Source organism: Ranitomeya imitator, chromosome 8, assembly GCF_032444005.1.
Source record: "Ranitomeya imitator isolate aRanImi1 chromosome 8, aRanImi1.pri, whole genome shotgun sequence".
Classification (NCBI taxonomy): domain Eukaryota; kingdom Metazoa; phylum Chordata; class Amphibia; order Anura; family Dendrobatidae; genus Ranitomeya; species Ranitomeya imitator.
This window is the reverse complement of record NC_091289.1, coordinates 198,467,731-198,479,750: the sequence shown is the minus strand read 5'-3', so window position 1 is coordinate 198,479,750 and position 12,020 is coordinate 198,467,731.

The following is a 12,020-nucleotide window of genomic DNA, read 5'->3' as shown; positions in this document are numbered from 1 at the left end:
GTCCCTATATCCCAGACCACCAGGTATTATCTCAACAACTTTACCCTAGAACACAAGGGTATCTATATAGGGTGTCTGTCTGTCTGTCTGTCTTTCTGTCTGTCTGTCTGTCCTGGAAATCCCGGCTCTCTGAGTGGTCGAGGCCGCCAGGCTTCGACCAATCAGAGACCGGCACAGCATCGACGTAGAAATCCCGCGTCTCTGATTGGTCGAGGCCGCCAGGCCTCGACCAATCAGCAACGGGCACAGCGACGATGATGTCATAAAGGACGTAGAAATCCCACGTCTAATTGGTCGAGGCCGCCAGGCCTCGACCAATCAGCAACGGGCACAGCGACGATGATGTCATAAAGGACGTAGACATCTCACGTTTCTGATTCAGCGACGGGCACAGTATCGACGTAGATGTCATAATGGTTGCCATGGCGACAATGATGTCATAAAGGTTGCCTCGACCAATCAGCGACGGGCACAGTGTGCCGCGAATTCTGGAATCATCATTGTCCATATACTACGGGGACATGCATATTCTAGAATACCCGATGCGTTAGAATCGGGCCACAATCTAGTTATATATAAACTGCTCATTTATCAGAGACCACCAGGTATTATCCCCCCAGTCTTACCCTAGAATACAAATAACTTATGTGTACCATCAGGTATTAAGCCCCCAATTTTACCCTAGACCACCAGGGTATGATATGTACAGTGCTTCTTTATCAGAGAGTACAAGGTACTAACCCCCAATTTTACCCTAGACATTATATGTACAGTGCTCATTTATCATGGACCTCAGGTATTAACCATTCCAGTCTTACCCTAGACCACTAAGACATTATATTTAAACTGCTCATTTATCATAGAACCTCAAGTATTAAGCCCCCAGTCTTAACCTATACCACGAGGATATTATATGTAAACTGCTCATTTATCATAGACCACCAGGAATTAACCCCCTAAAACTACAGAAGACCATCAAGAAACCATATGTACATTGCTCACCTATCCTAGACCACCAGGTATTAACCCCCCAGTGTTACCCCAGACCACCAAGATATTATATATACACTCCTGACGTGTCCCGGAATAACAGGTATTAATCTCCAGCTTTACCCTGGACCAACGAGGAGTAATATGTACCTTCCAATTCTACACTAAATCAGTATGTCTCAACCACATCCTCAGGTCCCCCCGATATATTCATCTTCTCCTTAGTGTTACACAGGTGTTGTGCCGGTCATTTCTACACCACATCCTTAACTCATCATGGCCTATTGAAGGAACTCGAGGACCAGAGTTGGAAATCTCTGGTTTACACTAAATCTGGAGGAGAATATTTTAATCCCTGGTGGTCTAAGGCTACGTTCACACTAGCGTTATGCTAGTGTGCGTCGGGTTAGCGTCGGGCGACGCAGCGGCGACGCACGCGTCATGCGCCCCTATATTTAACGTGGGGGACGCATGCGTCTTTTTTGCCGCAAGCGTCGGACCAAGAAAACGCAACAAGTTGCATTTTTCTTGCGTCCGATTTTCGGCAAAAAACGACGCATGCGTCGCAAAACGCAGCGTTTTTGCGTGCGTTTTGCCGCGTTTTTGCATGCGTTGTGCGTTGCGTCGCCGACGCAGCGGCGCACAACGCTAGTGTGAACGTAGCCTAAGGTATCTATAATATAACGCTGGGAGCGTCACTCTGTCCAAAGCCTTTATAGACTGCGCAAGTGCAAGCGCCGGCGCAGTCTGGACCCCACAGAGTGACGCTCCCAGGAGTTCGCGGTATGCGTAAACACTGAACGCACACCGCGATCTCCACCGGAGAGGCAGGGACGTGCCAGGAGGGTGAGTATATTCACCTGTCCCCCTTTCCAGTGCTGCGTGCGGCTCCATCTCCCGGGTCCTCTGCCTGTGACGTTCACAGTTCAGAGGGCGCAATGACGTGCTTAATGCGCGCCGCCCTCTGACTGAACAGTCACAGCCAGAGGAGCCGGAACACGGAGCGGACGCAGAACTGGATCAGGGCCAGGTGAATATAGTAAGTGCTGGGGGGCCTGAGCTAGCGGTGATACCGGTACCTGACCCCCACAGCGCGCCGGTGTCCCCGCCTGCTCAGGCCCCCCAGCACTCGGCGCCCAGCGACGATAGGTGAGTATGGTATTTTTTTTTATATATCGCAGCAGCATACGGGGCATATAATACCATGGAGCATCTTATGGGGCTATAAACCATAATGGAGCAGTGTACGGGGCATATAACACCATGGAGCATCTTATGGGGCCATCAACCATAATGGAGCAGTGTACGGGGCATATAATACCACTGAGCATCATATGGGGGCCATAAACCTTTATGGAGCAGTGTACGGGGCATATAATACTATGGAGCATGTTATGGGGGCCATAAACCTTTATGGAGCAGTGTACGGGGGCATATAATATGGAGCATCTTATGGGGGCCATAAACCTTTATGGAGCAGTGTACGGGCATATACTATGGAGCATCTTATGGGGGCCATAAACCTTTATGGAGCAGTGTACGGGGCATATAATATGGAGCATCTTATGGGGGCCATAAACCTTTATGGAGCAGCGTATGGGGCATATGGATGGGAGCAGCAAATTACAGAACGGGGGCGCAGGATGGGAGCAGCACATGACAGAACGGGGGTGCAGGATGGAAGCAGCACATGACAGAACGGGGGTGCAGGATGGGAGCAGCACATGACAGAATGGGGGCGCAGGATGGGAGCAGCAAATGACAGGATGGGGGCGCAGGATGGGAGCAGCACATGACAGGATGGGGGCGCAGGATGGGAGCAGCACATGACAGAATAGGGCAGCACATGACAGAACGGGGGTGCAGGATGGCAGCAGCACATGACAGAACGGGGGTGCAGGATGGAAGCAGCACATGACAGAACAAGGGTGCAGGATGGGAGCAGCACATGACAGAACGGGGGCGCAGGATGGGAGCAGCAAATGACAGGATGGGGGCGCAGGATGGGAGCAGCACATGACAGAATAGGGCAGCACATGACAGAACGGGGGTGCAGGATGGCAGCAGCACATGACAGAACGGGGGTGCAGGATGGAAGCAGCACATGACAGAACGGGGGCGCAGGATGGGAGCAGCACATGACAGGATGGGGGCGCAGGATGGGAGCAGCAAATGACAGAACGGGGGTGCAGGATGGAAGCAGCACATGACAGAATGGGGGCGCAGGATGGGAGCAGCACATGACAGAACGGGGGCGCAAGATGGGAGCAGCAAATGACAGAACGGGGGTGCAGGATGGAAGCAGCACATGACAGAATGGGGGCGCAGGATGGGAGCAGCACATGACAGAACGGGGGCGCAGGATGGGAGAAGCACATGTCAGAATGGAGGTGCAGGATGGGAGCAGCACATGTCAGAATGGAGGCGCAGGATGGAGCAGCTCATGACAGGATGGGGGCGCAGGATGGAGCAGCTCATGATGGATGGAGACCATATACCAATATAAATGCTCGCCACCCGGGCGTAGAACAGGTTCAATAGCTAGTTATATATATATAATTCCTGTTGACCTGGGGTACATGAGGGGTTAATATTATGTTCCGTGGTCATCGAGGGTGAAATACAGGGTCGTACGTGGCGATCTGGTGGTTTATTCGTCTCTATAAAGGGCAGTGTCCTGTATTGTTAGTAAAACCACTCAGAATATGTGACATTAACCCCTCAGTGGCATCAGACCTTATATTTCCCTTATTTCCTACACCTGGGGTCTGTCCTATAGTATCCGGCCCAGTTGGGCCCTTGAAGTAATTTGCGCGGCTCCGCGGCTCCTGTGTCGTGCTGCCTCGCTCAGTAAGGATTATTGATAGGCGACACGTACACGTAATTCACCGCACATTTTGTCGCGTTTCCAGTTTTTACAGCTGCTCTGCTTTATCCAAGAATCGGAATCTGTGCACGCAATTTGCATGCAGGACGCAGGAATGAAAGAACGGCTCGCCATCTGTTTGTCCTTTCCTACAAATTGTAATGGTCACTTATCCGGCTACCTGTGGATATGCAAATGTATCGGAAATGATAAAGAAGCTGACACTTCTCAGTAATGACAACTAGCGCCGACCTCTCCCTGACACTAGCAGCGGGTCGGAAACTATTTGTGTCCACTTCCATTAAGAACCTTGCCCCGTCTGACACCTGCGCTTAGTCCTGTTTGAGAGATAAATGGACATTCATTTGACCTCAACTAGAAACGGACAATTTTTCCCCTTTAATCTGCAAAAAGCTTAAGCATTTATGAGTTACCTGCTGGGAGACGGAGAAGGCAAAAATATATTAACGTGCAAAGTAATCAATTAGGAGGACGCGATTACACTCAACCTTTAGTAACACAAATACCACTCTGGGATACAACTATTATTATTATCATTAATATTATAATTATTTTTACTATAATTATCAGTATAATTATTAATAATAATAATCTACTTTTTCTTCTTCTGTTTATCATTACTCTACTTATTATTTATTTATTATTTTCTTTAATATTAGCAGCAGTAGAATCTTTATTATTATTATTGTTATTATTATTATTATTACTGTTATAGTTTTTTTATGAAATCGCTATATTAGATAAACTTAGTAAAGTAATTTTCCCCCAATTTTTGCAATGTCTTCATTATAACTTTATGATATACTAGATGGTGGCCCGATTCTAACGCATCGGGTATTCTAGAATATGTATTTACAGTGGGGCAAAAAAGTATTTAGTCAGTCAGCAATAGTGCAAGTTCCACCACTTAAAAAGATGAGAGGCGTCTGTAATTTACATCATAGGTAGACCTCAACTATGGGAGACAAACTGAGAAAAAAAATCCAGAAAATCACATTGTCTGATTTTTTAACATTTTATTTGCATATTATGGTGGAAAATAAGTATTTGGTCAGAAACAAAATTTCATCTCAATACTTTGTAATATATCCTTTGTTGGCAATGACAGAGGTCAAACGTTTTCTGTAAGTCTTCACAAGGTTGCCACACACTGTAGTTGGTATGTTGGCCTATTCCTCCATGCAGATCTCCTCTAGAGCAGTGATGTTTTTGGCTTTTCGCTTGGCAACACGGACTTTCAACTCCCTCCAAAGGTTTTCTATAGGGTTGAGATCTGGAGACTGGCTAGGCCACTCCAGGACCTTGAAATGCTTCTTATGAAGCCACTCCTTTGTTGTCCTGGCGGTGTGCTTTGGATCATTGTCATGTTGAAAGACCCAGCCACGTTTCATCTTCAATGCCCTTGCTGATGGAAGGAGGTTTGCACTCAAAATCTCACGATACATGGCCCCATTCATTCTTTTATGTACCCGGATCAGTCGTCCTGGCCCCTTTGAGAGAAACAGCCCCAAAGCATGATGTTTACACCACCATGCTTTACAGTAGGTATGGTGTTTGATGGATGCAACTAAGTATTCTTTTTCCTCCAAACACGACAAGTTGTGTTTCTGCCAAACAGTTCCAGTTTGGTTTCATCAGACCATAGGACATTCTCCCAAAACTCCTCTGGATCATCCAAATGCTCTCTAGCAAACTTCAGACGGGCCCGGACATGTACTGGCTTAAGCAGTGGGACACGTCTGGCACTGCAGGATCTGAGTCCATGGTGGCGTAGTGTGTTACTTATGGTAGGCCTTGTTACATTGGTCCCAGCTCTCTGCAGTTCATTCACTAGGTCCCCCCGCGTGGTTCTGGGATTTTTGTTCACCGTTCTTGTGATCATTCTGACACCACGGGGTGGGATTTTGCGTGGAGCCCCAGATCGAGGGAGATTATCAGTGGTCTTGTATGTCTTCCATTTTCTAATTATTGCTCCCACTGTTGATTTCTTCACTCCAAGCTGGTTGGCTATTGCAGATTCAGTCTTCCCAGCCTGGTGCAGGGCTACAATTTTGTTTCTGGTGTCCTTTGACAGCTCTTTGGTCTTCACCATAGTGGAGTTTGGAGTCAGACTGTTTGAGGGTGTGCACAGGTGTCTTTTTATACTGATAACAAGTTTAAACAGGTGCCATTACTACAGGTAATGAGTGGAGGAAAGAGGAGACTCTTAAAGAAGAAGTTACAGGTCTGTGAGAGCCAGAAATCTTGATTGTTTGTTTCTGACCAAATACTTATTTTCCACCATAATATGCAAATAAAATGTTAAAAAAACAGACAATGTGATTCTCTGGATTTTTTTTTCTCAGTTTGTCTCTCATAGTTGAGGTCTACCTATGATGTAAATTACAGACGCCTCTCATCTTTTTAAGTGGTGGAACTTGCACTATTGCTGACTGACTAAATACTTTTTTGCCCCACTGTATGTATGTATATAGCAGCCACATAGTATATAGCACAGGCCACCTAGTATACAGTAGTGGTCAAAAGTATTGACACCCCTGCAATTCTGTCAGATAATGCTCAGTTTCTTCCTGAAAATGATTGCAATCACAAATTCTTTGGTATTATTATCTTCATTTAATTTGTCTGAAATGAAAAAAACACAAAAGAGAATGAAGCAAAAAGCAAAACATTGATCATTTCACACAAAACTCCAAAAATGGGCCAGACAAAAGTATTGGCACCCTCAGCCTAATACTTGGTTGCACAACCTTTAGCCAAAATAACTGCGACCAACCACTTCTGGTAACCATCAATGAGTTTTTTACAAATGCTCTGCTGGAATTTTACACCATTCTTCTTTGGCAAACTGCTCCAGGTCCCTGATATTTGAAGGGTGCCTTCTCCAAACTGCCATTTTTAGATCTCTCCACAGGTGTCTATGGGATTCAGGTCTGGACTCATTGCTGGCCACCTTAGAAGCCTCCAGTGCTTTCTCTCAAACCATTTTCTAGTGCTTTTTGAAGTGTGTTTTGGGTCATTGTCCTGCTGGAAGACCCATGACCTCTGAGGGAGACCCAGCTTTCTCACTGGGCCCTACATTATGCTGCAAAATTTGTTGGTGGTCTTCAGACTTCATAATGCCATGCACACGGTCAAGCAGTCCAGTGCCAGAGGCAGCAAAACAACCCCAAAACATCAGGGAACCTCCGCCATGTTTGACTGTAGGGATCGTGTTCTTTTCTTTGAAGGCCTCTTTTTTTCTCCTGTAAACTCTATGTTGATGCCTTTGCCCAAAAAGCTCTACTTTTGTCTCATCTGACCAGAGAACATTCTTCCAAAACGTTTTAGGCCTTTTCAGGTAAGTTTTGGCAAACTCCAGCCTGGCTTTTTTATGTCTCGGGGTAAGAAGTGGGGTCTTCCTGGGTCTCCTACCATACAGTCCCTTTTCATTCAGACGCCGATGGATAGTACGGGTTGACACTGTTGTACCCTCGGACTGCAGGGCAGCTTGAACTTGTTTGGATGTTAGTCGAGGTTCTTTATCCAACATCCGCACAATCTTGCGTTGAAATCTCTTGTCAGTTTTTCTTTTCCGTCTACATCTAGGGAAGTTATCCACAGTGCCATGGGCTTTACACTTCTTGATGACACTGTGCACGGTAGACACAGGAACATTCAGGTCTTTGGAGATGGACTTGTAGCCTTGAGATTGCTCATGCTTCCTCACAATTTGGTTTCTCAAGTCCTCAGACAGTCCTTTGGTCTTCTTTCTTTTCCCCATGCTCAATGTGGTACACAAGGACACAGAACAGAGGTTGAGTCAACTTTAATCCATGTCAACTGGCTGCAAGTGTGATTTAGTTATTGCCAACACCTGTTAGGGGCCACAGGTAAGTTACAGGTGCTGATAATTACACTAATTAGAGAAGCATCACATGATTTTTCCAACAGTGCCAATACTTTTGTCCACCCCCTTTTTTATGTTTGGTGTGGAATTATATCCAATTTGGCTTTAGGACAATTCTTTTTGTGTTTTTTTCATTTAAGACAAATTAAATGAAGATAATAATACCAAAGAATTTGTGTTTGCAATCATTTTCAGGAAGATACTGGGTGTCAATACTTTTGGCCACAACTATATAGGAGCCATGTAGTATATAGCAGACAAATACTACGTGGCCTGTGCTATATACTATGTGGCTGCTATATACATACATATTGTAGAATACCTGATGCGTTAATACAGGCCACGCAATATATAACAGTGGCCACGCAGTATATAACACAGCCACATACTATATAACACAGCCCACACAGTATATAGCAGCCACGTAGTATATAACACTGCCCAGGCAGTATATAGCAGTGGCCACCTAATAAATAGCACAGCCCATGCAGTATATAGCAGCCACGCAGTATATCACACAGCCCACATAGTATATAACACTGCCAATGTAGTATATAGCAGCCACGCGGTATCTAACACAGCCCACGTAGTATACAGCAGTGTGGGCACCATATCCCTGTTAAAAAATAATTAAAATAAAAAATAGTTATATACTCACCCCTGGGATCTAACGAAGCTCCGGCGATACGCGCGCGGCTGCCGCCATCTTCCGTTCCAAGGATAAATCGCGAAATTACCCAGATGACTTAGTGGTCTCGCGAGACCGCTAAGTCTTCTGGGTAATTTCGCAATGTATCACCGGGAACGGAAGATGGCGGCAGGAGCGAGCGCATCGTCGGACGACGAAGGGTGAGTATAGCAGGTTTTTTTTTTTATTATTTTTAACATTAGATCTTTTTACTATTGATGCCGCATAGGCAGCATCAATAGTAAAAAGTTGGGAACACACAGGGTTGATAGCAGCGGTTATGGAGTGCGTTACCCGTGACATAACGCGGTCCGAAACCGCCGGCATTAACCCTGTGTGAGCGGGCACTGACTGCGGGGAGTAAGGAGCGGCTATTTTATTCCGGACTGCGCCCGTCACTGATTGGTCGTGGCTGTTTTGCCGCGACCAATCAGCGACTTGGATTCCATGACAGACAGAGGCTGCGACCAATGAATATCCGCGACAGAAAGAAGGACAGACAGAAAGACGGAAGGGACCCTTAGACAATTATATAGTAGATTCACTTGTAACTTTAAGTCTACCTTTTCTCACTAACTTAAACTATGTGAACATACAGCTTTTTAAAGATTCTTTTTTGGAGTCTATCTGTCAAAAAAATGCATAAAAATTGCTTAAAGAAAGGTTAAAAGATTCCAAACTTGGCAACATCCAATCAAAACACTGCCTCAGGAAAATAATTCTTCCAAATCTCTTAAAAAACTCTTCAAAACTGCATCAGGATATTTTAACCGCCTCCAAAAGCTCCCAAAGAAGGAGCTTTTCTTAAAGCAGCTTCCATTGGATTACTTGTTATTTTTCTCCGCCTAAAAAAAAATATGTGTGCACACTGTTTTATACTCTAAAGTCAAAGAATGAGTCTGATGGGTGGAGCTGAGAAGAAGTTACTGACCAATCTGATTCAGCAGGATCTACCGGGAGATGTCATTAACCAATCAGCTGCTGAATCCAGTATACTGAGAGGGCTGAGCCCCTGGAGAAGTGGATCATCCAAATTGTTGGCACAAAGATGAGCATGGCCAGATAGTGTTAATGCCGCAGGATGATCCAGTGAAACCACAGAGGCGGTTGTTACTGAACGTCAACTTGGGCAGCACAAGGGCAAAGACTCAGAGGCAGAAAAGGAAAAGCAAAGTCTCAGATTTAGCTCCGCAATGTGGCAGAGATGGCTTGTCAGAGAGTCCAATGCAAAACTTGCACAATGGTATAGCAACATTGATTCAGCATTGTAGCAGAGTCCAATATACAGAACTGGCCCAGTGATAAAGCAGAATTACCCAGCGAGTCAGAAGAGCTGAATATGTAGCAAAGCCAATGTGACAGAACTGGCCCAATGACACAGCAATTACCAAGTGATATAGCAGATCTGTGTTTATCAGGAGGTTCTAGAAATGAAGGAATCTATGGCAGAAGCATGGGCGCCATCTACCTGAACACTCAGGAGAATTCCTGCCACCTGCTCTGTCATATAAGGCTTGAACACGTGTCATCATAGGAGTGTCAGGATTGTCATAGCAATCTGATGTGCAGAAGAGCAGAAGGAGCGAGAAGACACAGGAGGAGGATGCACTGAGGACAAACTGAGAACCCACACTGAGACCGCACTGAGGACACACTGAGAATGCACGAGGACACACTGAGGACAGACTGAGAACACACTGAGGACGAACTGAGAACACACACTGAGACCGCACTGAAAATGCACGAGGACACACTGAGGACACACTGAGAACACACTGAGGACACACTGAGAATTCACGAGGATACACTGAGGACAGACTGAGGACACACTGAGGACACACTGAGGACAGACTGAGAATGCACTGAGGACACACTGAGAACACACGAGGACACACTGAGAGCGCATGAAGACACACTGACGACGCACTGAGAATGCACTGAGGACACACTGAGAACGCACGAGGACACACTGAGAGCGCATGAAGACACACTGAGGACGCACTGAGAATGCACTGAGAACTCACTGAGGACACACTGAGGACACACTGAGGACACACAGAGAACGCATGAGGACACACTGAGGACACACAGAGAATGCACTGAGGACACAGTGAGAACACACAGAGAATGCACTGAGGACACACAGAGAATGCACTGAGAACACACTGAGAATGCACTGAGGATGCACTGAGGACACACTGAGAATGCACTGAGAATGCACAGAGAACAAACAGAGAACGCACTGAGGACACACTGAGGATGCACTGAGGAGGACACACAGAGAACAAACTGAGAACACACTGAGAATGCACAGAGAACGAACTGAGAATGCACTGTGGACATACTGAGGACGCACTGAGGACACACTGAGGATGTACTGAGGACACACTGAGGATGCACTGAGGACACACTGAGGATGCACTGAGGACACACTGAGGATGCACTGAGGACTCACTGAGGATGCACTGAGGACTTACTGAGGATGCACTGAGGACACACTGAGGATGCACTGAGAACACACTGAGGATGCACTGAGGACACACTGAGGACACACTGAGGATGCACTGAGGACGCACTGAGGATGCACTGAGGATGCACTGAGGATGCACTGAGGACACACTGAGGATGCACTGAGGACACACTGAGGATGCACTGAGGACACACTGAGGATGCACTGAGGACACACTGAGGACACACTGAGGATGCACTGAGGACGCACTGAGGATGCACTGAGGAGGCACTGAGGATGCACTGAGGACACACTGAGGATGCACTGAGGACACACTGAGGATGCACTGAGGACACACTGAGGATGCACTGAGGACACACTGAGGATGCACTGAGGATGGACTGAGGACTCACTGAGGATGCACTGAGGACTTACTGAGGATGCACTGAGGACACACTGAGGATGCACTGAGGACACACTGAGGATGCACTGAGGACACACTGAGGACACACTGAGGATGCACTGAGGACGCACTGAGGATGCACTGAGGATGCACTGAGGATGCACTGAGGACACACTGAGGATGCACTGAGGACACACTGCCCAGATCCAGAAAAGGTGAATAGCAAATGAATATTAATTGTGTTTGTTCCGACACCTAAACTCTATTTAAGTGAACAGCCAGAGGTGCAATATGATATGCATAAATCTATGCACCCATGGACAAGAACGAAGTTTTGGCAAAATAATGTAGCACAATCTGTGCACATTTACACGTACAAAATTTGTTATTGGCATTAGTGAAGTATCTACCCGAGTGCGGTCACCGTCTGCCATACTGCGCATATGTGTGTGACTGTGCCTGGTCCTGCGGCTCGGTTCTATTCACAAGCACATATATATGTACCAAGCAGGACCTAGACGGACTATAGATTACAAGAGCTTTAGTAAATGCTATGGTGACCATTGGTCTTAGACGTTCCCCCGAATCACACACATCGATGACACATACAGAACCATCAGCTTCAGTTAGTGGCCTGTGTGAACATGCGCCTACTCGCTGCATGCATAACAACTCATTCCAGTTCACCTCTTTAGGGTCACTGAGACGTGGTGG